Below are 6000 nucleotides of genomic sequence, written 5' to 3' on the forward strand. Positions count from 1 at the left end.
TTAGGTAATATCTTTACTTACCTGACCATTTGTGTAGTCTCAGATTTACAATCAAATATTTACAATATTTACTTTACAAAACTGGTTTTCAAAAATCTCTTGATGATTAAAAAAAAAATGCCAACAACATGGACAATTAATCAGAAAACCAACAAAACTAATAGTAAGGAGACTCCTAAAACAATTAAGATGAGAGATGATGAGGGCCTGAGCTGACATAGTGTAGGGCAGATGGAAAGGAGATCGATAGTAAAGTGGCCAAAGAATGGGAAATTCTGGAGAGTGAAAGCAAAGGAGAAAGCTAGGATTACTGCCAGGTTTCCATCACGGGTGACTGGGTAGACAGGGTACCACTGACTAAGACAGGCAATACAAAGAAGGGCAGGACTAAGGAAAAAAATGAGTTCACGTTTGGACTGTTGTTTAAAGTACCTTGAGAACATCCTCGGGGAGATGTCCAATAGGCAGTTGAATATAAGGATCTGGAATGCAGGAGAGAAGTCTGAGAGAGATAAAAGATTTGGGAACTGGCAGCACATAACTGTTAATGGATGAGATCACCTAGGAAAAGAATATAGAAGAGGACAGGAGCCTGACATCAGATAACTAAAGATCACAATTAGTGTTCTTAAAGCCACTCTGGATAAAACTTTGCCCAGAGTTATATGCACCTTCTATAGGAAAATACCCAATATATAATGTTAAATGACTAAAAATCAAATTATAAAATGTCATGCACAGTACAAACCCATTTTTACAAATAAGTTGTTTTAAAAAAAAAAAAAGTATTAGCAAAGGCACAAGAAAAAAAATATAGAGGGGCAAATACCAAACTGTTAATAATGGTATCTGTCATAATGCATGCCTTTCACATCTACATTATATATCTCTAGAGATAATGCATAATACATACCTGTATCTTACTTTTTTTTTTTTACAAAAATGTACTGCTTTTGTAAACAGCAAAAAAGATAATTTTGTTCCTTTCCTAAAAACTTACAGTGCATATCCTTACCATATAAAAAAGATAACAAAGGGGTGCCTGGGTGGCTCAGTTGGTTAAGCGTCCAACTTCAGCTCAGGTCATGATCTCACGGGTTTGTGAGTTGGAGCCCCACACCAGGCTCATTGCTGTCAGCCTGTCAGCGCAGAGCCTGCTTCAGATCTTCTGTCCCCCTCTCTCTGCCCCTCCCCAACTTGTGTTTTCTCAAAAAATAAATACATTTTTTTTTTTTTAAATCTGTTAGGGGGTGCCTGGTGGCTCAATCAGTTAAGCATCCAACTCTTGATTTTGACTCAGATCATGATCTCCCGTTTTGTGGGTTACAGTCCCAGGTCAGGTGCAGAGCCTGCTTGGGATTCTCTCTCTCCCTCTTTCTGCCTTTCCCCAGCTCTCTTTCAAAATAAATAAACTTAAAAAAAAAATTCTTTAGAAAAACAACACATTGACACTGGATTATAAGTGGGCAGATACAACTAGTAAGATTATGAAAAAATATTCAAAGCACAATCTGTACTTTCAAAAATAATCTGAATTAGAACATACATCATTTGTTGCCTACTAAATCAGAACATCATTTTTTTAGTGATCTCTACACCCAACATGAAGCTCAAACTCACGACCCCAAGATCCAGAGTCTCATAATTCCTTTTAATAATGTAACGGATCAAGGGCACCTGGGTGGCTCAGTTGGTTAAGCATCCCACTCTTGATTTCAGCTCAGGCCATGATCTTGCAGTTTGTGAGTCTGAGCCCTGTGTCAGGCTCTGTGCCAGTGGTGCAGAGCCTGCTTGTGATTCTCTATCTCCCTCTCTGCACTTCCACTGTGCTTGCTTGCTCACACACTCTCTCTCTCTCTCAAAATAAATAAATAAATAAATAAATAAACTTTAAAAATTATTAAAAAGAATGATAAACGTGCTCAATGTTGGTAAGGGTGTGACAAAACAAGCATCTCAGATACTGCTGACCAGAAGTAAACTAGTATACCCTCTCAGAAGAACAGTGAGAATACGTATCAATAGCCTCATAAAGATTCCTAGCATTTGATTAACAATTCTCTTTTTAAAAATTTAAAATATTCCAAAGCCACTGAAAATATGCAAAGATATTCTACCAAATCATTAACTGAAACCATCTAAACCCAACATTAGGACATAAAAAAGAATTATGCAGGCATCAAAAGTAATTCTACTTCTAGAGACACATTAGCACTTGTGTGCAGAACACATCACAAAGAACTTTCAATGTTGCAAAGTTTATAATAGTGCAAAATTTCAAAGAACCTAACAGCTCATTAACCTAAGAATAGTTAAATCCGCTTCTTCAAACTGGTCTAAGGATCTCTGGAAGACCCAAGATCTTTTCAGGGGGTCTGTGAGGTCCTTCCTTTTCCAAACACCTATGTATGCAAAGCTGGGCTTTCTTAATATGCTCAGTGTACAAAATAGCACATGAGAGTGAAGAGAGAAGCAAATCTGAGAATCCAGCAGTCTTCTATAGAGGAAGACATTAGTGATCTACAAAACTATAAAACAATGCCACCCTTCTCACTACATTTTTTAAAAAAATCTATTTTTCAAAAATACTCTTTAATTCAACATATAAAGGGTTTTTAATGCACATTTAAAAAAATTTTCTCTATTTTAATTTCTAAAATAGTGAAATACTGCATTAAAGAACAAAAACCCTTTAGTCCTCAATAACCTTTAAGTTAGTAAGGGATCCTGAGACCCACTGGGTTAAAAAACTGTGATACCATCATATTATGTAACATTATAATTGGGGTGATAATTAAATGGGAACTGAGCTCTTTATCTGCAATGTTCCAAAGGACAGTTCACTCATGTATTACTTGTGTAATCAAGCATCATAAAGATACTTATTAAGTTTTTTTAAAAACCCGAGGAAATACTTAAACATTTTTAAGCAAGAAAAGCAGGCAATCCCACTGTATATAAAATCTCATCATCTTAATTAAGAAAATGCCATGAGAAAAAAACACTGGGAGATAAAAAGTCAAAATATTAACTATGGTTGATTCACTTTAAATGGAATTATAACTGACTTTTTCTAATCTTCATTATATTTAAGATTTTTTGTGACACTAAGCATGCAGTTTAACATCCAGGGGAGAAACTGGGTGAAAATTATATTCAGTTTTACTGGATCAAACCATTGCACTTCTGCCAATTCAAAAGCAACAAGCGCAAAATAATAAATTAAGGAAACTAATTCAACCAACAAATTGCCTTATTTTGTTAAATGAAAAGATGAATTTAGCATATATATGCGATGGTTTCCATGGGAGTCAAACTAACAAGAACACTCAGTCTGCAATAATTTGTAATCACGGTAAAACAAGTAAGTTAATAGTTTCAAAGTTAGGCCATCTTTTAGAATTGTTCAGCGGTGCCAAAGAAAAGGTAGAGGAAAGGAACACTACCGCATCCTTCTGATCTAAAATGATGAGAAAATGCATCGGTGCGAGAATGGGGTTTGCAAAAGAGCAGCGGCGATGACAGATTCTTCTGCTGAAGCCTAGTCCTCCCAACGCATAGGCTACCTCTCCGCGGAAACTACAGTCCCTTCTTGCAAGCACAGCCCCCTTCCCTGCTCCCTGGCGGGACGGGCAGCCTGCGGGCGCTTCTCCCTGCACCCAGGACGCTCCCACGGCAGCCCCGAGCACTCCGGACGGTCCGGGTGGGTGGGACCCGGCAAAAAGCCGCCGAGATTGCCCTCCTAGCTAGCCCGCCAGGCTCTACCGAGGAGACGCGAGGTTTGAGGGTCGTGATTCCCTGGCCAACTCAAGAGACTTCGAAAGAGAACAAGTCGGGGGCCCAGGCTCGGCCCTAGCAGAAAAAGGAGACCCGGCGCTCAAGTCGGCGGATCCAGCGGCCACCCCGCCCCCTCCGTGGGTGCAACAGGGCTGAGGGGAGGCCTAGATGCCTGTTACTGAGGGGCTCTTACCTCCCCCACAACCCTGAGGAGCTCTCTGGGGACGCGACGCGGCGCAGAAGAGCGAAGAGCGACCCCGGCAGGGAGTCCCGGGGGTGCGCTACGTCGGCCCAGGGTTTGTTTTCCCCCGGACCTGTTGGGGGGGTGGGGGGAAGAGGAGCAGACAGCGCAGGCGCAGAAGAGGCTTTCCTTTGACACACATACCCCCTCCCTCCGAGTCCGCGGCCTCCGCCAAGTCCCGAGGCGCCTGCGCGAGGCTCTGCGGGGTCTGAGCCTCGGGTGCCGAGATTCTTACCGGAAGTGCCTGAGAGGGCTCTGCGGCGATGAGGCAGCTTTAAGACCCGCTTTACACGGAGACTGGGTGTCCCAGTAGACGCCTGGGAGCCGGAATCGGGAGGCGACCTGCGTCAGTGTCCGGCTTCCTTTGCCCTTGGTTGACCTACACGCAGCTTCCCCCGCCCCCACCCCTGCAGCCTCGGCGGAGCCGGCGCGGCGCACTGGCCTGTACTGGTCACGCCCGCCTGCCAGGCAGCGAACCAGTCCTGCTTCCCGCGCCGCTCTCCTCCCGGAAAGCCGTTTTACTTCACGCTCATATTGCCACCCCCGTGTTTCTCTCGGCGGCAACAAGAAAGCTCCCACCCATCCCCGAGCTTAAAGCCCTCCAGCTGACTGCCTTTTCCCAACGCTGCTGGCCTTCCCTCTCGTTGCGTTAGTTCTGCTTTTCTAGCAGTGACCGCAGGCACAGCTGCATCCCCGCGCCTAAGAACAAAAGCTAACCAACTGGAGAAATAAGTGCTGCTCATGTGATGTTTGTTTGTGCTTGTGAGCTTTACTATTTTTACAAGTTTCCTATAAATTTAAGTGAAGGGAAAGGAGATCATGTGTGTGGGGAGAATCCCATCTGTTTCCAGAAAGTTTTACCGGTAATTCATAATGGTCTTTCCAAAATTTCAAGAGGTGTAGTACCTTAGGAGCATTTCAATCAGATGTGACTTAATGGTGAAGGATTTGAGAATAGGTTCAAATTCTAAATCTGCACTTTGCAACAAGCAATATGTTGTTCGTGCTCTTTCAAAAATACTGAATCTTGGTTCTCTTTCTCTGATTTTATTAAACCTTGAATTGAAATTGTGTGGTTTTAGTCCAACAGTAAACCTTTTGTTGATAGTTTAAGATAATTTATTGACCATCTACCATGTGACAAACATTGCATTAGCTGCTTTGCTTACATTATCTCGCTTAATCGTAAGTAGTTCTACAAAGTACTGTATACAGTTTCTCTGTGTTGTGTTGTTTACAGATATAAGATAAAAAGAGTCATTGCCCTTATGAAACCACGATCTACTAGCAGAGACTCGTGGATACGAGTGTTTGGGATAGTAGTATTTATATAGAAGTATTCATGTAGTATAATACATATCTACATATATAGTGTGAGTATAAAGAATAGAAAAAGAAACACTAAAACCTTAGAGATAAATAGGAAACTGTATACATAAACTGTATACATAAATTTGTAAGTGCCTACTACATGTTTTACTAATATTCGAACTCATTAATAATGAAGTGACAAATGAGATAATATTTCCAGTGGATCTAATTAGCCAATTTGTTTAAAATGCGAATTAACTCCATTGGTGAGGGTAGAGTGGAATGAGCACTCATCCTGTTGGGGATCTAAATTAGGACAAAGATTTTGGAAAGTTATTTGTCAAATCATAACAAAAAATGTTGACGTGACCTAAATTAATAATCTCGCTTCTGGAAATTATAAGGAGATATTCCAGAATACAAGGATTATGAAATAAAGAATATGAAATAACAATAAGGAAAGTGAAAAAGGTCCCCAAAACTGGAATGCCTTAGTACTTTGTATCAAATTTATTGTATCAAATGCAATAGTACTTTGAATCACATTTATTTGTTTACGGACTTTTTCTCTGTGCTGTATGTTATTCTTGGAGTTGTAAAGAGAACAAGGATGGGTAATTCATGAAATTTGCCCTAAGTTCACAATCCACTGTGTCATACTTTTACTGACA

The 6000-nt window shown here is 40.9% G+C and overlaps 1 protein-coding gene across 4 annotated transcripts in view; it reads right to left on the reverse strand.

Moving 5' to 3' along the window:
• Nucleotides 1–4411, reverse strand: part of ZFYVE16 (zinc finger FYVE-type containing 16) — a 52374-nt gene extending 47963 nt beyond the window's left edge. Inside the window, exon 1 of one of the 4 annotated variants that reach the window (XM_077759876.1) lies at nucleotides 4254–4411. The gene's annotated coding sequence lies outside the window, so the exon portion shown is untranslated. Of the gene's footprint in view, nucleotides 1–432; nucleotides 535–3970; nucleotides 4103–4162; nucleotides 4183–4253 lie in introns of those variants that run through there. The other 3 variants (XM_077759879.1, XM_077759877.1, XM_077759878.1) reach the window with 3 other exon arrangements.
• Between the last annotated feature and the right edge of the window lie 1589 nt (nucleotides 4412–6000).

Source organism: Crocuta crocuta, unplaced genomic scaffold, assembly GCF_008692635.1.
Source record: "Crocuta crocuta isolate KB4526 unplaced genomic scaffold, BGI_CrCroc_1.0 scaffold162, whole genome shotgun sequence".
Lineage (NCBI taxonomy): Eukaryota > Metazoa > Chordata > Mammalia > Carnivora > Hyaenidae > Crocuta > Crocuta crocuta.